The sequence below is a fragment of the Azolla caroliniana genome, unplaced genomic scaffold, assembly GCF_043228905.1.
Source record: "Azolla caroliniana isolate FFs.n. ecotype wild unplaced genomic scaffold, voAzoCaro1.0.p SCAF_7, whole genome shotgun sequence".
Classification (NCBI taxonomy): Eukaryota; Viridiplantae; Streptophyta; class Polypodiopsida; order Salviniales; family Salviniaceae; genus Azolla; species Azolla caroliniana.
In genome coordinates, this window is record NW_028230442.1 from 18,430,133 (window position 1) to 18,457,604 (window position 27,472).

The 27,472-nt window shown below is 36.0% G+C and overlaps 4 non-coding genes across 4 annotated transcripts; 2 read left to right on the top strand and 2 right to left on the bottom strand.

Annotated features, from left to right (window-relative positions):
- Nucleotides 1-3,597: 3,597 nt before the first annotated feature.
- On the bottom strand, nt 3,598-3,700 carry LOC147862157 (U6 spliceosomal RNA). The gene has a single exon (XR_015530058.1). It is a non-coding gene; the product is annotated as a U6 spliceosomal RNA (small nuclear RNA).
- A 5,254-nt stretch (nt 3,701-8,954) lies between these two features.
- LOC147862158 (U6 spliceosomal RNA) lies at nt 8,955-9,057 on the top strand. The gene has a single exon (XR_015530061.1). It is a non-coding gene; the product is annotated as a U6 spliceosomal RNA (small nuclear RNA).
- A 3,710-nt stretch (nt 9,058-12,767) lies between these two features.
- LOC147862159 (U6 spliceosomal RNA) lies at nt 12,768-12,870 on the top strand. The gene has a single exon (XR_015530065.1). It is a non-coding gene; the product is annotated as a U6 spliceosomal RNA (small nuclear RNA).
- Nucleotides 12,871-14,848: 1,978 nt separating this feature from the next.
- On the bottom strand, nt 14,849-14,951 carry LOC147862160 (U6 spliceosomal RNA). The gene has a single exon (XR_015530069.1). It is a non-coding gene; the product is annotated as a U6 spliceosomal RNA (small nuclear RNA).
- Nucleotides 14,952-27,472: the final 12,521 nt, after the last annotated feature.

A 27,472-nucleotide genomic window follows, 5' to 3' on the forward strand; every position in this document is an offset into this window, starting at 1 on the left:
ACAGTTCGTTTTTTGTGGCTATGTATTTCTTTGGTTTTATTTTTTCTGTATTTCCGATTGTTATTTCATTGTTTTAATTTTTATTTCATTAATTACCTATATTAATTATTAACTTTCCTACTTTGTTTATTTATCTATTTTAATCTTAATTTGAGTATTTAGTTTTTGTTGATTATGTACCTTTGCCTGTTTATTATCTAATTATTGAGTTATTTTTAATTTTATTTGACCTTCTTTTTTATTTTATTTTTAATTATTATTATTATCATTTTTAAAATTTTATTACCTCTTTATTGTCTTATTAATTATCTATTTTTATTTTTATTTGCGCCTTGCTTATTTGTTTTTTTTAGTTATTTATTTATTTTTATTTTTATTATCTTTTTAATTTATTACCTTATTTGCTTATTTATATAGTTTAATTCTTTACTTGAGTTTTACTTCTTCAGTTTTTTGAATCGCCTTTTTTTAATTTGTGTATATTTTAGATTTAATTATTATTTATATGTTTTGTTTGTTTGTTTTGGATAATTTGGTGATGATGATGGGAGTCTACAATTGTAATTTGTGGTGTCAAGAGTAACATTAGAATTTAAAGAGAAGAGATATCCGTTCACGTCAATTGTAGGGTTTAGGGTTTAGGGGCGTTGTCCCAGCCATCCCTAACGTTTTTAACGTCTCTATGTCTAAGGTCCACGGAAAGCATTACCTGCTGCAACCACAAGCACGTGATTTGTTGTTGGACATATTCAGCTCGGCGACTTGTTGTAAAGTATCGAGCTCTATTGAATGGGTCGAAGCGTGGAGGGATCAAATGGGCTCATAAGGATGTGAGCAAGCATGGTTTCGATTCTATCACGGTAAGAACTATTCCAGCACCATATATGATATAAATTGTCACATTAGAAATCCAAGTAGTCTATCATAATTGGATTCACCATATCAGGTTTTAAAATGTCATGCCAAGTCCCGTTTTTACGCACTTTAACATGGCATTAGAGGTTTTAAGGGTTGTGTGTGTTCATCGAATACTAGGTTATCCCACTAACCATCAATTCAACAATGGGTTAGGCGTCCATTGGTTTGTGTGATTTGCATTAGCGAGTTTTCTCGGTTTTAAATTGGTTCAAATATTTTAGAGCTTGGCAAACATAGTGACTGAATGGAATGGATTCTTCTAGAGTTGCAAGAGAATTTTTTGTTATGCATCATGCGTATTTTTCTATTTATAGGAAGGTGAGTTTTCCTATAATCTTCTTATTATGTGGTTGGAGGGGGGAATTGTTAATGGTTTTGGCAACACTTTATGTGTGTAAATGGGCCATGGATGCCTAACTTTTTTTTTTATATAGATTGCGAACAAGGTCACAAATATATGTATTTACATATATACTACTTCCAGAGGGGGAGGGGGGGAAGGATATGGGCATATATTTGAAGGTGTGCAAAATGAAGATTGAGAGCAAGATTCGGTCTTCTTTGCTTCATCCATCAATGCCTTGTGCAATAAATAAACGACAACAGATTGGGCCTCATTGTCTCGACTCTCCATCACTAGCTATGTGCAATCAAGTTTTGATGGTTAATTTTGCTTTGTTGAGTTAAAGAATCAGCGGATTTTCTTTTCTATTTTCTGCGTAACATTGTAGTCTATCTAGAGTAAAACCTTGTTGAACATTTTTATCTGTTGATAGTTAATAGTTTTCTAGACTTGGTCCCATGGTTTTAAAGATAAACAAAAGTTGTTGGTGTATTTCAATTAAATTTTTTTTGTTGTTTATCTTAAATAACTTGCATAAGATCTTATTTGTTTCCTAATCAAGTAGTAATAGTATATGATGATGTGTTCTTGGAGGAAGGTGGTGACGATGAGGTTTTGATACAATGATTAATGTTATTCTGAGTGGGTTTGTTATTCAAAGTACCCGCAAGTAACGGACGATGAATGGAAGAATATGTTATTTATCTTGTTAATTGTCCACCTTGGTAAACTCCTTCAAAATCACTAGTGATGTGATGACAAAACCTCTTATCATTAGTAAATATTAATTGATGCACATCAGTAGTTTCCCAAGTGACCATAATTATTGAGCAAATGTAAACCATTTACCGGTTTTGGATCAAATTGCAATAACTTTATGATCTTCCTCTTCTGTTTACAAAATGTATCCAACTTATGATCATTTATAGGTAGCTTCTCTATAGAAGATTGGATTGGTGAGGAATTCTAATCTTCTTCACTACACGATGGGTGATAGGTAATATATTACATTAAGGTATGCTTCAATCATATTCAGATTAGTCCTACCCATTCCCCATTGTATACATATAATATACATATGTATATGGTTTCTTCCTTTTCCAATCTTAGTATGCAAGAGATAAGATAAAACAAGCTTAAGAGCTTTAGACTTAGGTTCTGATTATGAACCACAAATGGCATCCACATCTTTTTCAGGTGGAGAGTGAGTGGAATCCATCCATGCATTCACATAGATTGCATCCATGCATACAGAAAATGGCTCCCTAACTCATAACAAGGATTTAATATATCCCACATTCAAAAGGTCTACAATAAATAAAGCTTATAAGGAACCAGAGGAATGCAATTGTGATCAGCAATGAGGATGCATGTTGCACAACAGCATAGCCTAGCTGTGATATTAGCTTGATTACTAGTGATAACAAGGTTGCACTCAAATCTGAGCCATTTTTATGCTTTTTGACACAAGCACTTGGAGAAATTTGGTGTATAATTTGTATGTTATATGTATATACCAATGATATTAGGGAGGAATCTAAACCTCTCCATTAAAATTACTATATGTCACGCCGATGGTAATTGTGTGCTATGGAGATGGAGTTGATTGAATATTTCACCTTTTGTGACATAATATGACCAAATTTGACCGGAACAACATTCGCAACTGTTTGATTTTGTCGACGGAATGAATCGACATAGAGTCCAAAGCGCAAACACATCTTATTGTGTTATTTGTGCATATTTTGCTAAAAACAAAAAGAACGCAACAACGATACATTGTGTAGGTGTAATTGAGAGATGCAAGAAATCGATCTTACACTTTGGTTTTTCTCATGTCAAGCGATTGTGGAATTGTGTAATTGATATACAAATACTACTCGGAATTCGTTGTATGGTCGCAATTTCTCACACTGTTATATCGGCGCGCTCCATACATACATATATATATACATACATACATACATATATATATATACATATATCTACTACTGCGATTTTTTACTTGTAAATTACCAAGTTTAAATGTAAACTTGATGGTTGTAGCATGATTCCACCCTCCCCATCCTGATCTCTTCATGGAATTGAGAGGTTTTCAATCGCTCCATTTTTGCTTGTGGTTCCAAATTTGGGAGGTTTTTGATGCCTCATTAGTGATCTCCATCTCCATGCCAATACAGTTAGTTAGTACAGTCCAATCTTCTCAAATACATTACATAGAGAGCTAATGGTGGGCAAAGCATTTTTGGAAGAGTAAAAGAAATCAAGCTCAGAAAAATCACGAGTAATTAAGCTACTACACCGATCTAATCATTTGCTTTAAATCTAGATTGAGAAAAAATTTGGACCATTTCTCGATTTGTGCGTGTCATCCTTGCGCAGGGGCCATGCTAATCTTCTCTGTATCGTTCCAATTTTATCAGATGTCCCCGAAGGGACAAAGATTAAAGCCATTCTCTGCAGATATATATAGACTTATACATCTTCTCTGCCTCTGTATGTGGGACTTAAATAGAAGGAATTATATACGAATTTTGTGGCAGAAGTAGATGATCAATCCGCATACGCGATTAAACAATATTTACAGGATTTCTTAGTTAGAAGGCTTATTAATTTTAGAATTGGGTTGAATGTAGGATAAGTTAAATCCTGTCATTAGACCGCCATTGCTTCCTGATTCATTGAATGGTGCCGAATTCTCGCATTATACATAGATATGCTCCATGGATACAATGTATCTACTACTAGCATTGATCATGTTTTTCTTCTGGTTTTTCACTTGGTAATACCAAGTTTAATGTAGAAACACTTGATGGTTGCAGCATGATTCCGCTATTATAATAGTTCCGAGATCGTGATCTTCAAGGGATTGAGCTTAAATTGATATTGTGTGACATGTTAATGTTTCATTATGCAACTATAGTTCCGAGAGATCGTGATCTTCAAGGGATTGAGCTTAAATTGATATTGTGTGACATGTTAATGTTTCATTATGCAACTATAGTTCCGAGAGATCGTGATCTTCAAGGGATTGAGCTTAAATTGATATTGTGTGACATGCTAATGTTTCATTATGCAACTATAGTTCCGAGATCGTGATCTTCAAGGGATTGAGCTTATATTGATATTGTGTGACATGCTAATGTTTCATTATGCAACTATAGTTCCGAGATCGTGATCTTCAAGGGATTGAGCTTAAATTGATATTGTGTGACATGCTAAGGTTTCATTATGCAACTATAGTTCCGAGAGATCATGATCTTCAAGGGATTGAGCTTAAATCGATATTGTGTGACATGCTAATGTTTCATTATGCAACCTGACAAAGCACGGGCAAAGATGATAATGTTTTAATTGTGAGGTTCTTTTGCGGTTCCAAATTTGGGAGGCTTTTGATTCCTCATAGTGATGTCCATCTCCATGGCATACAGTTAGTGGTAGTCCAATCTTCTCCATGCATAGATAGAGAGAGGTAATGGAAGGCCAACAAAACATAAAAAGCTCAGAAATGGGTGCAACTTGTCTTCACTAGTTATCAAGGAAGTATCACAGCCGGGCTTGGCTGCTATGCACCAATCTCCTCATTGCTGATCTATACAACCTCGTTCTTCACTAATTTATAAGCTTCTTGTAGTTTAAGACTTCTGAATGTGGGATAAATTAGATAGGAAGCCATTGGTCTTGGATGCACCCTCAAACCCGAGTCTAAATAGCTTTTCAAACATTTTCTATGCAATGAATGCTCTATGTGTAGGTGATATGCTAGAATAAGAGGTAGACCAAGCAATATGTTGAGGAAAACCATAACAATCATGAGGGACTCTTGCCTTACTACGAGAGGTCCTCCTAACCGCTATAGGAGAAGGCCTGGAAATCATATCACCTGTGTTTTCTGGGTTTGAGAGTTCTATAGGTATTTCAAAAGTCGAGGCAAGTCGGGACATGCGACTTGATGGCACAAGTGGCATTGTAGACGTGTTCATATTTGCTTCATTCTGCCCTGTCCTCTGGGTATACACCTTTAACTCTACCTCAGCTTGAGTTCCAACAAATACAAGTTCCTCTTCCTCTTTTCCTTCTTCTTCCTCATCTCCTACTCTCACTTGTTTCTCAATTGGTGTCGGGATGCACAAAGGTATTGACCTTATTTTCAACAACCTCTCACCACTATCTCCTTCTTCCCTCATATTTTCAATGTCAATTGAGTAATCAAAGGGTGGGGTGAAGTTACTTCCTGTTTATAATACAATTGCAACTACCGAAAATGTACATCCATGCTCAACAAACATACCTTTTTTGTGTGGCAAAGTATCCCACAAATATATATTTCACCACTCTGGGATCAAGTTTTCCTACATATGGTCTAATGTCCTTCACAAAACACACGCACATTGAAAGGAAGGATCCCATATCTCCTTACAACAACTCACATGGACACTTCCATGGTAACTAAACACAAGGGCAGTGATGGTTTACAAGGACCATTTAAAACGAGGATATACTTAATCAGAACAAAAAATAAATACATTATCGCCATCACAATTACATCTTAATGTCCTGCCAATATGTACATGCATGAGTTCATAACAATCAAGAACTATTGGAAGTAGAAATAAAAAACAATGTGGAAAAATCAAGAGTGCCATAACTTCTTGCATTTCTCAATTACATGCCTACAATGTGACATTCTTGCACTTAGTGAATATGCAACAATAACATGAAAGAGGTGTTCATTCTTTGATTCTACCGTTGGTTCATGGCATCGACTTGTCAAGCAATCATAATTTAACATCTTTTGGCCGTTGATGATAATATGTGTCATAAGAAATCGCAAATCGATAAACTCTTCCCATCTGGATGTTCAACCATGATCTTCAAGGAACTGAACTTGAGATTGTGACATGCGAATGTTTCATTAAATGCAACCCAAGCACGGGGCTATAGAGGACAAAGTTTAATTGTGAGGTTTCAATCTCTCCATTTGATTGTAGTACCAAAATTGGGAGGTCTTGGATTGCTCATAGTGATCTCCATCTCCATTACATACATTTAGTCGTAGTCCAATCTTCTCCATGCATAGATAGAGAGAGCTTACGGATGGCAAGAAGTAAGCTCAGAAATAGGTGTAGGATTTCTTCACAAGAAATCAAGACATTTCTGCAGCCGGACCTGGCTGCCATGCACCGATCTCCTCATTGCTGGTTAAAGCCTCCTCTTATTGTTCTATTTATATGCTTGTTTTTTGTTTGAGACTTCTGTATGTGGGATAAATTTAGATAGGAAAACCATTTTCTGTATTCACCTTCCATACCCTTTGCACTTTCTCAAGACCTAAGTCTAAAAAGCTTTTTTAACATTTTCTGTTTTTGCTATCTCATGGCTCAAGCTATAATTTAATTTACATGTTATGTTTGGCAAGTGTATATGTATGTGTTGTGTACATGCTACTATGGATGTGTATGTATGTGTTGTGTGTATGCTACTATGTAAGTGATTGGTGTATCGAGGCTTGATACAAATGCTTTGATTTGAGACCATTGTTGTTATAATGGTTACCCATTTTTTCAAATTTGGCTTCGGTTTTAAATTCCCTTTACAACAATTCATTTAATGGATATTGAGTCGATGGATGTATTATTGATCTCATTTGTCTACAATGAGAGACAACCCCTTTAACATCATTAGAGATGCGATGAAAGAACATTTGGTCACTTGTAAATCTTAATTGATGAACATTAATCGATTCCCATGTGACTGTGACTATTGAACATTATCGTAAAAGCAAAAGTAAAAAGTAGGGGGTTATTTATGCAATTTTTGCACTCACCATTAGATAGTGATAGCGTGAGACAAAGAAAAATAATGTGATCTGTATCAAGTAAGAGTGTGAGAGATAGACACACTGAGAGTGACTAAGAGGGAGGAGGAAGCCATAAACAATCTCGATCTCAACCCGCATCCGTGTCAAGTGAAGTTTGCATCGAAACTCTAGCTTCTATCCTTGACCAATGTGTCTTGAGTCCTCTTTTTTGTCAATGTCAAGTGTTGCTCAAATTCATAAGTAAAAACCATTCTTTGCACTATATAGGTGTATAGTGTGGGTGGTGGAAGTAGAATAGATACCATTGGGGGGAGAAAAAACCATTTCCAAACTTGAGGAAGAAAAGTGAAATAGAGGGTTGTCCGTTTTTTGTCATTTTAGGAAGACATTCACATCAACGTGCACAATGCATCTCCCGTTTTTTTATTATGACTTTCTTCCACTTATCGTGATAACATTTGTTTAATTTTAATACAAGGATTAGTGTAAACTTGATGGTTGCAAGATTCCATTTGTGACGTGATGTAGTAAATGGTATTGTCATTGTGACTCGAAACCAAGGTGTGTCCTCTTAAAGTTCACATTGCTAAATTGGTGTGCTTGTAGATGTTCTAGGGAGTTTTTGTATTTGCACATTCCCATATTAATCAACAATAATTAAGTGTGAAGAACAAATTATTTGATTTCATTTTGCTTGCTTGTCAATTGGTATTTTGGTTTTCCCAACATTAGGTAATGTATTACATTGAAGTCTTCTTGAAGTGTGCTCTTATTAGGCCCACCAATTTCCCCATTATATATACACATATGTATATAGGTTCTTCCTTTTCCATTCTAAGCATGCAAGAGATATTGAAAAATAGTAGTTTCACAGAAATGGCAATACTTGGCCCCAATGCATGATTTCCACATACACTAGTGGCATATTCATATATGAGTGATATAATAGAGTGCGGAGAATCAAGCAAAAATGCTTTACTGCAACAATTTGCATATATGTGCATAATAAAGTATGAAAAGTGATTCAAATTTAGCCCATAATTTGATAGAGGTTCTTGCTTCATTTCCATAAGCATATTCTATTGAGCCTTGATTACAGTATTGTACCACCATTATCTTCATAAGTGAAGAACAATCATTATTTATTTTGTTTCATGCAATTTCTCAAATATATTGAGACCATCACTCCAAACACATTATATTCTCTCATGGTAGGGACTATGTGAGGCATATTACAAAGAGGTGTGGTGCTTTAGGGTTGTGTTTTTAATTTTGTTTTGATTGTTGTGGTTGTAGGTTGAAATGTGTACTTAGCTGAGCCACGAACCCAAATTGTGTTTGCTCCAACATGCAAGCAAGAAACAAAATCTATAGAGTTGGCTTGTTGCCTTTGTTAAACATGCTTATTGCTCAAACGAACAATATGGACAAATACCCAATGAATGAGACACGAAGTGAGGACACAACTTGTCCTCCAGGTATCCATTCTAACACCACCTTCGGGATGAATAATACAATTTACCTTGAGAAAATAGGTTTAGGAGACACAAGGAAAACATTATGTGGTGAATCATGATTGATTAAATGATGATAAACTCACATTTGCGTGATCATAATCTCCACATCTTTGGATAGATGGATCATCATGTTTGTCGAGTTCATAAGCAAAGATTATGTATTACTCTATCTCCTAAGCACATCGTGATGATGAACCACAAATTGCACTTGGCATAGTAGAAGTTACAAGAAGAACCTATGAATGAATGACCGAACACATGCACGCTCTATCAAGGGTGTGCGATTAAGTCCCACATAGAAAGACATGTACAATATATAGGCTTATATATAACTATGAAGATTGCCTATTTCTTTGTCCCTTCGGGGACATCTGATAAAATTGGAACGATACAGAGAAGATTAGCATGGCCCCTGCGCAAGGATGACACGTACAAATCGAGAAATGGTCCAAATTTTTTTCCTTGTCATTATTATAACAAGCCATTTTATACGGTTGTTGCTTCAAAAAATTGAATAGCTTTAGACTCATGCATGTATTGGTTTATGAACCCCCAAATGACAAATTCCATGTGTTTATTATGGAGGTATCGCAGGTGGAGACTTAGAGTCCATGGATTCATAAAGATTGCTACAAGGATAGGACGTGACATGTTGGGAGGGATTGAGACCTTCATGCCTCCATGATGGCGATGGAATATCCAGTATTGACATTGTGATTATGGTATGTCCCTAGATTTTTGAGGGAATTTTTTTTATTTGCATTCCCATACTAATCAACGATAATTAATGGAAACGGAAAACGAATTGATTTTGTTGCGCAACTAGTTTGTCAATTTGATAGATGCTCTTTCGTAGTTACCACCCTATATGGAGAAGATATCATTCAGAGCTTAACTAAAACAACAATCCATTTGAAGCTGGTCAAATTCACATCATTAGTGATATGGATCCATTATCTTAAGAGAGCACACATTACTGAAAAAGAGCATTGGTAGACTATCAAGCAATTCACACTCTTATGCGAGAAAACTAGTACTTCATTTTTTTGTCATTCAATAGTTATATTCACATGGGAATTCTAATAGCTAGGGTCACAATAGCCTTGCAAGGAATTACATTCCCATGTGACCATAGTTATCAAGCTGATAAAATTCTTGTTACATGTTTTTGGTTACAAATTGTAATTATACCTTTATGCTCCTCTTCTGTTATGTGTCTTGTCTTCAAATAATGAACCTAACTTACTTATGATAATTTATAGTTGGCTGAATCTTATGAATTATTGGATTGGTGAGGATTTCCATTCCCTGTGTCTCCATGATGGGTAGTAGGTAGTTTATAATATTGAGGTCTTCTTCAGCATCCTCTCATTAGGCCTACAAAATTCCCATTATATATATTCAAACACATATGTACTATATAGTTGCTTCCTTTTCCATTCGAAGTATGTAAGAGATAAGGACAAATTGTTCCATGGAACTTGTGGAGAACTGCACAAATATGATTTGTTTGTTACAATGGCATTTATATGCACAGTAAAAGGTATGGAAAAAACATTCAAATGTAGCTCAAAATATTGATAAGATTGTTTTTTTTTCTAAACAATATATCCTTCCATTAGTTTTAAGAAGCATGTCTGCTAAAAAATACAACCAATAGCTCAGCGCTGCTGCTTCCAACAACACCTTTGTTACAAAAGACTTCAAAAGCTTCCTTTAGAGCCTTGTGAAAGAGGGAATGATGTACAAAGCATTACTCACATATTGTAGATATTTATCATGCAATTCAAACACATTCCGTACAAATGCCTGGTCTAATCCAGTTACAACCTTCTTCTCAGCCTTTTTATTGCTTGTTTTACTAATGTCATTCCTTCATCGGTGATATGCTTCTCGATAAGATTGTTTTCTGTCAAGATTGATAAGTACCAATACTATCATCAGAAATCAGCAATGATGATTATTGCTTTCCTCATGAAATCTCTCAGATATATTGGGAGCATCACTCTCAACACATTGACTGGCCCCCATGGTTGGGGCAAGGTGAGGTTGTTAGTTCTAATATTATTACATTCAGGCATGGTACTTTGGAGGTACTTTGGATACTAAAACTCGAGTCATGAGTCCAATACATTGGGCTATTCGCTCCAGCAAGGGAAGGGTGATAATATTAAGGAGAGGAACAAGCATATAGGTTTGAACTATGTCATTAACTACTATTTCACTTTCAAGAACTTGAGACACGAGAGCATTAAGAGAAAAGGTTGAAAGCTTTAGACTCAAGTGCTTATTGCAATGATTATTCTTGAAGACATTGTTACATTGATTTATGAGCTTACTATATATCTTATGAAGATACAAGTATATGTTGTGGAGATGGTCTTTGGAAGGTGGACATCAAGATGAGGAATCAAAGCTTCAATTGTATGAGTTATGGAGATGGCCTTTGGAAGGATAACAAAAGAAGGAAATCGAAATAGGTTTAAGCACAATGAAACACTAGCACAATTTAAATATGGGTAGAATACAATAATGAAACCTTAGCCATTCTCTTTGAACAACTCAATTTTGAGTTATACATTTTCAACATGTTAATAATCTTTCATTATTATCCTAACTATGAGTGAGGCAAAGGTCCAATTAGCCACAAATAAAATGAGCTCATGAATGGGTGTAAAATCTTGTCTTCAAGCAATTACATACAAAAAAGGATTAGTAGATCATCAAGCGATTGCACTCTACATGAGGAAATCAGTAATTCAATTTCTTTCATTTAGTAGTTACAAACACTATAGTCCTCTAAGGAATTAGAATTAAGGTCCTTTGATATCCCATGAATTAATAGAACTTTTCTATTAGTGCTACATCATAGAGGACCCAAAATGCCTCGTTTAATGCAAATCATCAAGACAATTGTTGGAAGAATAAATAAAAAACAATGTGGAAAAACCAAGAGTAGCATAGCTTCTTGCATTTCTCAATTACATGGGTACAATGTGTCATTATTGCATTTACTGAATATGCACAATAACATGAAAGAAATGCTTGTGCTTTGACTCTACCATGGGTTCATTTCATGGACATATCAAGTAATTGTAAAACTTCTTTTGGTCGTCAATCATAATATGTGTCACAACAAATCACAAATCAATCATATCTCTTCTCATCTAGACCTTCAAGGAATTGAACTTGATATTATGACACGCTAATGTTTCATTATGCAACCTAAGCATGGGCTATAGGACAAAGTTCTGTTTGTGGAACCAAAGTATGGAGGTCTTTGATTCCTCATAACGATCTCCATCTCCATGACATACATGTAATAGTCCAATCTAATCCATACATAGAGAGAGCTTATAGAAGTCAACATCAGCTCAGAAATGGGTACAAACACTTCTTCAGTAGAACAATAGCTAGGCTTGGCTGACATGCACCAATCTCATCATTGTTGATAAACATAACTTGTTATTGCTTAATTTATAACCTTGTTTTAGTTTGAGACTTCTGACTGTGGGATAAATTTGGTAGAATGGCATTTTTCTGGATGCACTTTTCATACCTTGAGGCTTGCACTTCTCAAGACTTGAGTCTAAAAGCTTTTCAATAGTTTCTCTTGTTGATCTCGTGGCTCAAGCTCAGATTGGAATTAGTGATAATTGACAATATATATCTATATCTATCTATATATATGCACCACCTTCTTCTTAACTTTACCCTTCCATTATATGTGAGGTTTATTACAAGATGGTTCTTTGGATACTACTACTTCCATGGATACAAACCCATGCAATTCAATTGAGACAAACATTCTTTTTAACACCTCCCTCCATGGAATTATCCACATGTCATTGGTCTAGATGTTCTGAGAAATGTAGGTTGTGAGCCAAAAGCTAAAACTTTTATAAACAAGAAGTTATGAGATTAGCACGATGCCACATGCTACCTCTTCATTGTGATTTAGATAATGAGAAAATAGCTCATGTTTTTCATATGTTCCATTTGAACTTACCAAATAGCTTTTACCAAATGAATGAATGAATGAGTGGACCCATGCACATGAACACATCCATGCGATGGAAAGGGGGATTCATTCTATTATAAGTCCAACATACAGAGGCACATAAGATATGTAAGTATATATATAATTGCAGAGAATGGCTATGTCTTTGTACCTTCAGGGACATCTGTTAAAATTGGAACGATACAGAGAAGATTAGCATGGCCCATGCACAAGGATGACACACACAAATCGAGAAATGGTTTAAATTTTTTCTCAAACCTCCTTGTTTAATTCCATCTTCATAATGAATTATAATCAATCAACAATCATATCATATCATTGGTTTCTTCTTCTTGTCTTCTTTCCATGGAAATTTGCATAGACAATCCATGTAGTTTAAATGCAGAATACATAAGTAATCATGGATGTCTAATTAATAGCCACACAACTCTTATTTGGTCATTGTTAATACCTAAGTCACTATGACTATTCAATAGAATTTCTTCTTCCATTTCTCGAGCTGAAAGAGTTCAACCAAACACATGGTTGGTTGCATTAACAAATCGAGCAATTGTAAAAGTTGTTTTCATAAAGTCCATCACGATAAACAAATCAATCGACTCTTTCCGTCCTCTTTAAAGAAGCATTGTATGTTTTCGACGTGCTAATAATACTTCATTACATAACTTGAGAGTTGAGCTGGGAAAAAGTATTGGTTAGAGTTACAAACAAAATGAGCCTAGAAATGGGTGTAATAATGACTTCACATGGAATTAAAGGTAGTCAAACATGAAATATGTCATTTGGGGGTTCATAGCTAGGACATGAGTCTAAAGTTCTTAGGGTTTTCCATTTTATGTAGCAAGCATGTGATTTTCATGGATGCAAAACTAGGCACAATGCTACTTCTATCTATTTACTGTATGCAAATGCATCCAATGGCATCCTCACTAATAACAAGACTATAATCTTATCCCACATGCATAAGTCTTCAAATACAGAAAGCTTATAAATAAGCACAGGAAGTTGTCCTTTCCATAGCTGTGAAGAGATTGGTACATAGCAGCCCTACTCGGGTTGTGAGATAATCTTTGATTATTATTGAAGAAGAAGATGTGTATACATTCAGCCATATCAGCATGTATACATACATATACACTTACCAAACAATAACATGTAAATTAAAGTGCATATGCTGTACTGTCAATAATCACTAGTTCAAATCTCTGAGCTTTGAGCCATGGAATAGCAAAAACAGAAAAATGTTAAAAATCTTTTTAGACTCAGGTCTTGAGAAAGTGCAGGATATGGAAGGTGCAACATTGACTTGATAACTTGTGAAGACATGTTGCACCCATTTCTGAGCTTTTATCTTCTTTGCCTTCCATAACCTCTCTCTACTGTGTATGGAGAAGATTGGGCTGGGCTACCACTAACTAACTGTATGTCGCAGAGATGGAGATCACTATGAGGAATCAAAAACCTCCCAAAATTTTGGAACCACAAAGAACCTCACAATTTTAAACATTGTCATCTCTGCCCGTGCTTAGTCAGGTTGCATAATGAAACATTTGCATGTCCCACAATATCAGAGCTCAATTCCTTGAAGATCATGAGTCTCGGAACTATAATAGTAGAATCATGGTGCAACCATCAGGTTTTTGCATTAAACTTGGTATTACAAGTGAAACTCAGAAGAAAAAAGTGATCAATGCTAACGGTAGACACATGTATGGAGCATATGGATATATATAATGCTAGAATTTGGCTCCATACAATGAATTCCGAGTAGTATTTGTAGCCACTAGTTCTACTAGGCTTGCTTGTTTGCATGCACCAGGAAACAATGGCGTTCTGATAACAAGATTTATCCTACTCTACTTTCAATAATTGTAAAATTAACAAAACCCTACATATATGCGGATTCCCGTCCTCTAATTTAAGTACCTTCTTCTGCCATGTGCAACAAATTCGTTATAATTCCACTTGTTAACAAAAAAACATTCTGATTTCTTTCTTCTGGAAGAAAACAATCAGTTAATGCATTTGTTAACAGAAAACATTCTGATTTCTTTCCTATGGAAGAAAACAATCAATCAGACAGAAATGCATGCATGTCATTTTTCATATCTTGACCCCCGATTTACATCATTTCTTCAAGAACAGAAACCATAAACACCACTGTGACCTAATAATAATAAAACGGCGATTGATGACTACTACTGCAGAATAAGCGCAGAGAAAAAGGAAAAAATTTGGACCATTTCTCGATTTGTGCGTGTCATCCTTGCGCAGGGGCCATGCTAATCTTCTCTGTATCGTTCCAATTTTATCAGATGTCCCCGAAGGGACAAAGCCATAGCCATTCTCTGCAGATTTATATATACTTCTATATCTTATGGGCCTTTATATGTGGGACATATATATAGTTAACAAACACTTTATGTCACTTTGAGAGGGTCCTGGCTCTACTATGTATATCCAATACCCACGATAGATACATGGTTCCAATTTCCAATGATGGTTCCACTGAGGCTTAACTTGCTAAGCCATTGAACTTAGGCCAAACCTCTCGCTTTGGGCATGCCCCTACCGGTCGCAAAACTATACGGTTCCCCATATGACCCAAGTGCATTGGGGTTCTTCGTCCACCCAAGCACTGCATTATTATCGCATTATATATGACACTTACATTTTAACCATTGTAATGTTTCGGTATTATGATCGTGTCAATGCTCACGTTATTCTTGACAATACTTTCTTTGTTATCATTATTGTTTGTCGCACCACGCATGTGATAGTTATGCACAACCACAAAAAAGGGGGCAACCATGCATGATGGTTAGGCCTGAATTAGCTTTGCAAGTGGTCCAAGGATTATCACCTATAGGGATTCGAGGAACTCAACATCAATCTTTTATGTAATCTTGTGGACCTAGGAATCGGCAACGGCCCGGTTATGTGGTTTGGTTTAGGCTTAAGCTTCCTTAACCGGTTTGAGCTTAGTTTGGGATGGCTCAAGCTGAACCAAACCGATTTGGGCCAAGCCAGTTAAGGCTTAATCGGCTTGGCTAAACCGTTTTAGGTTTGGAAACTCCCAAACCGGTTTAGGCTTGACCAGTTTGGTCTGGACAAGGCCAAATTGGTTAAGCCGAAACCAAACCGTTATCAATTCCTACTTGTGGTCCTAGTTCTTCTTCGTTATAATAAAATTATTTTTCTTCATTTTCCTTTTTCTAAAACATATTACGTTTTGTTTCAACCTTTGTGAAACTCGAAGATAATACCCTCTCTCTTTTCCTCGAGGAATCTTCCCAAACTTTATTTTCTACTAGAGTTTGTTAGCAAGTAGGAATGTGTGCATGTTCTATATGAGCTAGATTTCCTTCACAACCAAAATTTGGCATTGGAGCACGAGAACTAGAGGCTACTTTGGGATTTACAAGCGAGTACCAAAATTGGCACAACAATGTCACAAGCTATGCATTCGAGTCCACCACTCGAAGCACCTTTTAATATCTTTGCAGCAATAAGCTTCAATACAACAAACCTTTCCCAAGGAGCCGAATATCATCTTGCTGCCAAAATTAGATGGTATTTTATCTTAATTCTGGAGGGTTGCTAAACCAAATGTGTATAGTCATTCAAATGCATCCCGATCATATATCCGAACAATGTAGGATGAGTTAGGTTAGTTGGAACTTTGTTGAGAATCACGATGAATACCATACTTTGCACCATTTCTAGAGAAGAGATCGCATTTATTTGAAGATTTTGATGTTTTTCAAGCATGCTTTGGAGATACTATTAGTGGGAGAATGGAAACAAACAATATTTGAAGTTATGGTGAGCATATCATCCTACCTCAACTAATGCATTATTCTTGATGAAGAATTATTATATTATTCGATTTGCAACCAATGTAGCCCAATTAAATGTAACATTTGAGTAGGTTAAGCATATGTATAGATAGTAGTGTGTGGGTACTCCAAAATGTGACTTAACAATAGTTGTTTGTGGAGCTATTATCAAAACTTATGACAATAGTAGTACATAGGCTAGTTGCCAACAATTGACATTCACGATAGACTATGTTGTTCCTATAGTAGAAATAGAAGGTAGTGTATGACTTATCACTAAAGAAGGTAGGGAGCGAGCTACCCGTGGCTGCCCTCCATACAATACATTGGCCATATGGCTGAAAATTACCAACTTTAGTTACAAAAAAACTCACTATTGATAGTAGGACATAGGTTAATTGTCTACACTCAATATTCGTGATACTCATTAATTGTCTTCATAGCTAGGCAACTCTTGTTTAATTGACTTCTTTGACTCATACGCCTTATTTCATACATAACTGAAACGCCTCGTATTGTTTACTTAATTTTTATACCAATGGAGGATATTTTTTATGGAAAAATAATAATTTGAAATGCCTCGTAGAGGAAGCACGATTTGCAACAATCATGTTAGCCTCGATAGACATGGCATTTACAAACCCCCACAATAGGACCCCTATAGTCTAAACTTCAAGTACTCTTGAGTGCTACACACTCAAATCCATGGATATGAAATTCTAAAAGTGGTTACTAATGGTCAATGTGATGAGTTAATACACATGGCAAGGCTCCCTACCCGTTTTGTGTTTATATGGTTGATGGTCGTTCAATATAGTCCCTTGGTTTCCTAAAAGTGGTGGTTATCCATTCTAGATATTCATTGTGGTATTGCACTTGATAGACCCTGACACTTAACCGATATCCTTGGATTTTTTGGAGCTACACATTGTTAGGATTCAGGAACATGATTGGCTACCACCTCACTTTTTTTTTATGGAAGACGACGAAAATCAAAATCTATACACAACCCAATAAACAAACATTAATACAACTAAACATAATCAATAACGAATGATTGCCTCCAATTAATGGCATGTTAATGCAAGTTTCCATGGCCTAGAATAATAGCCATGCATGTATCCAATGTCATGTTTAGGACCAAATTATTAACCAATTGAAGGATATAAAATCTGAGATTGGCTGGGAAATAGTAAGTACACTTGAAATCGATGAAAACTTATTAATGATTTATTCATAATCATATAAGATCATTTAAACAATGAAATACAAGTTTTTTTTTCTATAAATACTATAATCTTGTAGATTAGAAATTACATTTGAGCATCTTTGGACATTACCAAATTGCCCTCTCCCATCTTACGAGGATAAGTTTATGATGGTAATAACTCATACAATTATATTTGTGGATCATTTTAATACACATAGGCATATGAGAAACAAAAGTTCCTCATGGACAAAAGTTTCCATTACATCTTAGCTTAAAAGTTAACATCCAAAATACACTATTGAAATACATTTAGATGAAGAAACATAACTTGATGTAAGAGGATGCACGCTAAATGACGAGCGGAGCCAAAGGGAAGTGTTAGGACATGGCTAATTGTTCGGCCAATCAAACCTAATTCAATACAAGATATCATTTAACCCCTATGACTTTATGACTGAAATTTGGGCATCCAAGTTCAAATTGGGCGTTGTGCAAAATATGAGTTGGTACAAGGACCTAGGTGATCTAGGGTTCACATGGCAATACACCTATGATATCAAAGTCAATATGGTAGAACCCATATATGTGTTAGTGTGAGGATCTAGGGTTTGGGTCATTTAGCCCCAAGGACTTTACGACTGAAATTTGGACAACCAAGTTCTTTGGGTGTTGTGCAAAATATGAGCTGGTACAATCACTTGGGTGGTCCAGGGTTCACATGGCAAATACGCCTATGATATCAAATTCAATATGGCAGAACCCATATATGTGTTGGGGCGAGGATCTGGGGTTCGTCTAATGATTGAATAATGTCAGATTCGATATAGTATTGACCATATATGAGTTGGTACGAGGATCTAGGGTCCAAGTCCGCCCAAATTTTGATACGATATTGACCAGACCAGATATATGGGCGGATACGAGTATCGGGGGGTGGTATGGGTTTGCCTGGGGACGATTGGTGCCAAATTCGAGATTCAATGGGGCCCATATATGAGGTGTGGTTGGTTGGTCAGTCTGGGGTTTGATTCGCGTGGTCATGAAATGAGGTGAGGCACGGTGAGAGCCCACCCTACAATTCTAGCTATAAATAAGACCACAAGATCTCTTCTCCACTCCATGACACACACACCCATGGTCCATGCATATGTATGTATGTCCATTGTACAGATGGTGGTGGTATAGGTTACAATACATGCTTAGTTGTAGTTTGGGAGGAGTAGACCATAAAAATCTTGGAGATATGGTGTACAAATATGTGTAGTTCTTGTATATACACATCAAATCGGCTATGATGTGAGCACAATGGAGTCGGTTGGTATACTCCTTTATCCAACACAACTTTTGTATTTCTTATGATTTTATAATATCGAGGCGTATCTCTTTAGGTAAAAAAAGAAAATGGCTAGCCCAACTTTGACCCCATGGGAGAGAAGAACAAAAAAAGAAAATGGTGAGCCCAACTTGGACCCCATGGGAGAGAATATGTTAAATTAAACATATATTAGTTCATAGATGCTCATGCAACATGAATAATTTTTTTAGCATCAACTTAATTTACATTACAAAGTTAGTTTAACTCATTTATTTGTCTAATTAATCCGTCCAAACATATTGAATGAATGAAATGGATTCTTCTAGAGTTGCAAGAGAATTTTTTGTTATGCATCATTTGTATTTTTGTAATTATAGGAAGGCTAATTTTTCTATAATCTTCTTATAATGTGGTTGGAGGGGGAAATTGTTAGTGGTAAATGGGGCATTGGACACCTACTTGTTATTAATTTTATAGAGTGCGAACAAGGTCACAAAGAGGGGATGGGCAAATATTCAATCGAAGGTGTGCAAAATGAAGATTGAGAGCATGATTCGATCTTCTTCGCGTCATCCATCAATCCCTTCTTGTGCAATAATTAAACGACAACACATTGGCATCATTGTCTCTATCACTAGCTACGTGCAATCAAGTTTTGGTGGTTAATTTTGCTTTGTTGAGCTAAAGAATTCCAGGATTTTTCTCTCTCTCTCTTTTCCATAACATTGTAGTCTATCTAGAGTGAAACCTTGTTGAACATTTTTATCCGCAGATAGTGAATAATTTTCTAGACTTGGTCCCATGGTTTTAAAGATAAACAAAAGTTGTTGGTGTATTTCACATTAAATTTATTTTGTTGTTTATCATAAATAACTTGCATACGATCATATTTGTTTCCTAACCAAGTAGCAATAGTATATGATGATGAGTTCTTGGACAAAGGTGGTGATGATGAGGTTTTGATACGATGAGTAATGTTATTCTGAGTGGGTTTTTTATTCAAAGTACCCTCAAGTAATGGATGATGAATGGAAGAATGTGTTATTTATCTTGTTAATTGTCCTCCTAGGTAAACTCCTTCAAAATCATTAGCAATGTGATGACAAAACCTCTAATCATTAGTAAATATTAATCAATGCACATCAGTAGTTTTCCAAGTGACCACAACTATTGAGCAAATGAAAACCATATTACCGGTTTTGGATCAAGGTGCAATGACTTTGCGATCCTCCTCGTCGATAATGTCTCTTCTCTTTATAAAATGTATCCAACTTATGATCATTTATTGATAGCTTCTTTATGATTGGATTGGTAAGGAATTCTATTCTTCTTGTCTACATGATGGGTGGTAGGTAATATATTACATTAAGGTATTCTTCAAGCATACTCTGATTAGGCCTACCCATTCCCCATTATATATATACATATGTATATGGTTTCTTCCTTTTCCATTCTAAGTATGCAAGAGATAAGGTAAAACAAGCTTAAGAGCTTTAGGCTTAGGTCCTGATTATGAACCACAAATAACATTCACATCTTTTTCAGGTGGAGACTGGAGTGCAGGCATTCACATAGATTGCATCCATGCATACAGAAAATGGCTCTCTAACTCATAACAAGGATTTAACTTATCCCACATTCAAAAGTCTCACACTAAATAAAGCTTATAAATAACCACAGGAAGGCTGACTTAACTCAGCGATGAGGATTCATGGTGCACAACAGCATAGCCTACCTGTGATAGTAGCTTGATTACACAAGAAGACATGGTTGCACCCAATTCTGAGCTTCATGCTTTTTGACACCAAATAATAGAATCTGAAGAAGATTGGACTATAATTGTATGTTATATATAGAGATGATATTTGGGAGGAATCTAAACCTCTCCAATAAAATTACTATATGTCACGGAGATGGTAATTGTGTGCTATGGAGATGGAGTTGATTGAATAAAATTACTATATGTCACGGAGATGGTAATTGTGTGCTATGGAGATGGAGTTGATTGAATGTTGTTCACCTTTGTGACATAATATGACCATGACCGGAACAACTTTCGCAATTGTTTGATTTTGTCATCGGAATGAACCAACATAGAATCCAAAGCGCAAAGACATCTTATTGTTATTGTGCATAATTGCTAATAACCGCAAGTCTAACGATACATTGTGCAAGTGTAATTGAGAGATGCAAGAAATCGATCTTAAACACTTTGGTTTTTCCATGCCAAGTGATTGTGGAATGGGGGGTTTCCACAAGAGAGCCACAATACTTGATGGAAAGCGGCCTACAAAACAATGATTATAAACTCAGATATCACATTTGGATGGATGGATGGGATCATCATGTTTGTTGAGTTCATAACCAAAGATCATATATACTATATCCCCCAAGTACATCGACCGGCACCCATGGCTGGGACAAGGTGAGGTTGTTAGTTCTAATATTATTACACTAAGGCATGGTACTTAGAGGTTATTCATGACTTTAAATTTGTTTTCCCAGTTCAGATACTGAAACTCGGGGTCGTGAGTCCGATACATTGGGCCATTCGCTCCAATAAGGAAAGGGTGATAATATTAAGGAGAAGATCAATCATATAGGTTTGCCATTAACTACTAATTCTAACTTGAGCTTGAGCCATGGGAGCAATAAGAGAAAAGGTTTTAAAAGCTTTAGACTCAAGTGCTTATTACCATGATTATTCTTGAAGACATGTTACATTGATTTATTAGCTTACTATATTATACTCTTATGAAGATTCTACAATTATACATTGTGGAAATGGTCTTTGGAAGGTGGAGATCAAGATGAGGAATCCAAACTTCAATTGTATGAGTTATGGAGATGGCCTTTCGATGGATAACAAAAGAAGTAAATCGAAATATGTTCAAGGACAATGAAACAAGTCTAGCACAATTTAAATATGGCTAGAAAACAATAATGGAACATTAGCCATTCTCTTTGAACAACGAGTGACTCAATTGAGTTATACATTTTTGACATGCTAATAATGTTTCATTATGTGTCCTAACAATGAGTGAGTCAAAGGACCCATTAGTCACAAACAAAATGAGATTAGGAATGGGCGTAATATCATATCTTCTAGCAATTACATAAGAAAAAGGATCAATAGATCATCAAGTGATTTGCACTCTACATGAGGAAATCAGTCACCATAGCCTTTGTAAGGAATTAGAATTAAGATAATTTGATGTCCCAAGAATTAATAGAACTTCTCTACTGAGTGTTAAATCATTGAGGTACCGAAAATGCCTCATTTAATGCAAATCATCAAGATAATTGTTGGAAGAAGAAATCGAAAACAATGTGGAAAAACCAAGAGTAGCATAGCTTCTTGCAAATTTTCTCAATTACATGGGTACACTGTGTCATTAGTGCATTAAATAGTGAATATGCACTATAACATGAAAGAAGTGCAGCCTCATGTTTTGATTCTACCATGGTTTCATTTCATCAACACATCAAGCAATCATAAAACTTCTTTTGGTCGTCGATCATAATATGTGTGTCGCGACAAATCGCAAATCAATAAACTCTTCCCATCCAGATCTTCAAGGTACTGAACTCGATATTGTGAAACACTAATGTTTCATTATTATGCAACCTAAGCATGGGCTATATAGAGATGACAAAGTTTAATAATTATGAGGTTTCAATCGCTCCATTTGTTTGTGGTACCCAAACAAAGTATGTATGGAGGTCTTTGATTCCTCAATAGTGATCTCCATCTCCATGACATTACAGGTAGTAGTCCAATCTCATCCATACATACAGAGAGAGCTTATGGAAGGCAAAAAATAAGCTCAGAAATGTATGTATGGAGGTCTTTGATTCCTCAATAGTGATCTCCATCTCCATGACAATAGTAGTCCAATCTCATCCATACATACAGAGAGAGCTTATGGAAGGCAAAAAATAAGCTCAGAAATGTATGTATGGAGGTCTTTGATTCCTCAATAGTGATCACCATCTCCATGACAATACAGGTAGTAGTCCAATCTCATCCATACATACAGAGAGAACTTATGGAAGGCATAAAAATAAGCTCAGAAATTAGTGCAACATGTCTTCATTAGTTAGTCCTGACAGAACTGGAGCCGGGCCTGGCTGCCATGCACCGATCTCCTCATTGCTGATTGGAAAGGTATGTTCTTGACTAATTTATAAGCTTGATTTAGTTTAGGACTTATGAATGTGGGATAAATTTAGATAGGAATTTCTGAGTGCTGATCTCGTGGCTCAACCTCAGATTGGAATTAGTGATTATTGACAGTACATTATATATATATATATATATATGCGCCATTTTCTCCTTAACATTACCCTTGCCTTATATGTCAAACTCTTCCTAAACCCTAAACCCTAAATGGTTCTGAGAGATTTCATGAGGAACGCAATAATAACGGTTCTGGCTGATTTCTGATGATAGTATTGGTACTTATCAATCTTGACTCCAATGTGCTTCTTGACATGAAAACAATCCGTTATCAAATATTTTGAGCTACATTTGAATGTTTTTTCCATACCTTTCACTGTGCATATAAATGCCATTGTATCAAACAAATCATATTTGTACAGTTCTCCACACCCTATTGTATTATCATTCATATATGAACATGCCACTAGTGTATGTGTGGAAAATCATGTATTGGGGCTGAATATCGCCAAGTTCCATGCAACAATTTGTCCTTATCTCTTACATACTTCGAATGGAAAAGGTAGGAACTATATACATATGTGTTTGAATATATATATAATGGGAATTTTGTAGGCCTAATGAGTCTGAGGATGCTTGAAGAAGACCTCGATTTAATAGATTACATTACCATCCATCATGGAGACATGGGGAATGGAAATTGTCACTAATCCAATCTTTCATAAGAAGCCAATTAAAAATGATCATAAGTAAGCTAGATTCATTATTTGAAGACAAGACACATTACAGAAGAGGAGCATAAAGGTATAATTACACTTTGTATCCAGAAACATGTAACAAGATTTTCATTTGCTTGATTAGCTCTGATCACATGGGAGCCTAATTCCTTGCGAGGCTATCGCGACCATAGCTATTAGGATTCCCATGAGAACATAGTTACCATTGAAGGACAATTGAATTAGAGGGGAAGCACATGATCAATCGGCATACTCGATTTAGCTATGGTTATAGGATTTCTTCCTTCAATTTATAGGGTTTATTAATTTTACAGTTGTTGAATGTGGGATAAGTTAAATGCCATTGTTTCCTGATGCATACAAGCAAGCCTAGTAGAACTAGTCGCTACAAATACTACTCAGAATTCATTGTCTGGTGCCAATTTCTCGCATTATATATCGATATGCTCCATACATGTATCTACTACTAGCATTGATCACATTTTTCGTCTGATTTTCACTTGTAATACCAAGTTTAATGCAAAAAACTTGATGGTTGCAGCATGATTCCACTATAGTTCCGATCCTGATCTTCAAGGAATTGAGCTTCATATTGTGTGACATGCTAATGTTTCATTATGCAACCTAAGCACAGGCAGAGATGACAAAGTTTAATTGTGAGGCTCTTTGTGGTTCCAAATTTTGGGAGTTATTGATCCCTCATAGTGATCTCCATCTCCATGACATACAGTTAGTAGTAGTCCAATCAATCTTCTCCATACATAGAATGAATGAGGCTATGGAAGGCAAAATAAGCTCAGAAATGGGTGCAATATATGTCTTCACTGGTAATCAAGTTAGTTCTGCAGCCGGGCATGGCTGCCATGCACCGATCTCTTCATTGCTGATCAAAATCCTTTGTTCTTGACTAATATATATGCTTGCTTTAATTTGAGACTTCTGAATGTGGGATAAATGTAGATAGGGAAGCCATTGTCTGGATGCACCTTCCACACACACTCTGCACTTTCTCAAGCCCTGAGTCTAAAAAGCTTTTCAACATTTCCTGTTTTTGCTATCTCATGGCTCAAGATCAGAGATTTGAACTAGTGATTATTGACAGTACAGCATATGCACTTTAATTTACATGTTATGTTTTGGTAAGTGTGTATGTATGTATGTATGTATGTATGTATGTATGTCTACATGTACATGGTGCTGCTATGGATGTATAATATGTATGTCACATGTGTTTGAGATGTCCCACATGCAAAGACAGACAGAAACCCTAATGCAATATATAAAACTATGGGAGGGACATCCATTTCTCTTTGTCCCCTTCGGGGGGACATCATTGGTTCATGGCATCGACATGTGAAGCAATTGTGAAATTTCTTTTGGTCGTTGATTGTAATATATGTCATGACAAATCAACTCTCCCCATCCCAATCTTCAAGGTACTCATGAGCTCAACACTATGACATGCTAATGTTTCATTATGCAGCCTAAATCACTAATCGGATTGACTCTTCCCATCATGATGGTCAAGGAACTAAGCTTGATATTGTGACATGCTAATGTGTCATTATAGAGGACAAAGTTTAAAATTGTGAGAGGTTTTCAATCGCTCCATTTGCTTGTGGTTCCAATTTGGGAGGTTTTTTATTCCTCGTTGTGATCTCCATCTTCATGGCTTCTTTTTTTCCAAAAACCATCTCCATGGCATTCAATAAGAGGACTTATGGTATGGAAAGGAATTTTTGGAAAAGTAAGAGAATAGGCTCAAAAATTGATGATCCATACTTCTTCACCAATAATCAAGCTTTTGTTGCTAGGTCGCTATACATTATTCTCCTCATTGCTACTTATAAGCTGTATTTAGTTTGAGATATTTGAATGTTGGATAAGTTAAACTCTTTGTTATTCGTTAGGAAGCCATTTTTTGGATGCACCTTCCATACCCTACACTTCTCAAGACATGAGTCTAAATAGCTTTTTAGCAGTTTCTTCTTACTGATCTCGTGATTTAGATAATGAGAAAATAGCTCATGTTTTCTTATCTTCCATTTGAACTTAGCAAATAGATTTAAGGAAGCCATACCATAGTTTTTTGGGGGGGGCACCTACCCAATATGACAATCTAATTGAATTTTGGGATTTACATTTTATGCATGTGATTTTGAAGGCAAGTTAGTATACTTATATTCATTGTAGGTGCCAATTTAATAAGAACAAGTTAAATGAAACTTATTTCTACATTCTACCCTTTTTAATCTAGCATAGCCATAAACATGGCTAATTGAATTTTTTTGGGAGAATTTTCTCGTGACTCATGCACTCACATGGTCATCTTCCTTGTGATTCTAGGAATTTTTACGTGCTCTTCCTCTTCATGTGATAGCAACACACGAGCCTTTGTGTGGTGTAACACGTAAACCTTCTATGTGTCGCAACTACCAATATCCCTCGGCATTTGGAAACAACTTTACCCAAAGGGCTTAAGATTCCATCCAACTAGGTACCTAGGGACTCGATATCATGATTTCGACTCCCCCCATCCATCCATTTTCTTTTACTTGTATTTTGTTGTCCAAGACTAAGATTTGTTATCTTAATAATTGTGCCACGAACCTCATGAAATCATCAAGACGTTCTGATGTTGAACACCACAATGTGAGGATCTCAAATTCTGTCTCGCGAAAAATTAAGAGAATAATTCACGTAGATGCTTTTGTTGTGCATAATTAAGAGAATAGTGGGCAAAGCTCAAAAATGTGTGCACAACAGAAGCTCTTTTTATTTCAAGACCTTTTTATGTGGGATAAGTTAAACTTTTGTCATTAGTTAGGAACCCATTTTTTTAGATGCACCTTCCATACCTGACACTTCTCAAGATTTGAGTGTAAAGCTGTTTAATACGGTTAGATTACATGATGACACATTAGCTTCACACAATACCAAGCTTGATTCCTCGAAGAGATTGAACAAACTTGATTGCTATCCACCTTCGTGACATATTTCTTATGAACTTATGACCAATTACCATAGCAGCTATCACAATTGTTTCATTTAATGTTGATCCAATGAATCAATGTAGATTCAAAGCCCAAACACCTCTTCGTAGTATATACTAAATGCAAGAAGAAAGCATTGTGCACCTGTAGCTGTGAGAAATTTTGGAAGCTATGTTACACTTGGTTTTTCCACATTGAGTGGTTGTGGGATGTGGGTTTCAACAAACAAGCAACGAACTTTGTATCGATAATCTCAAGGCAACGATCATAAGGTCACATTCATGTGATCTTCATCTCTATCTTCATGTTCTTGTGTCGTTCCCAACATCTCCTCCCGTTGCTCCCAACTTCCTGAGTTTCTAGCCCCGTCACTTCCGGTTCCAAGTTTGTAGCCCGTCGCTCGTAGCCCCATCATCCATGCTCTATCCGAGTCCGTGGTTCGTGTGTCCATGATAGTAATGTTTCATTATGTATCCTAACAATGAGTGGGCTAAAGGACCAATAAGTCACAAACAAAATGAGCCCAGAAATGGATGCAAAAGCATGTCTTCAAGCAATTACATAAGTAGAGGATCAAT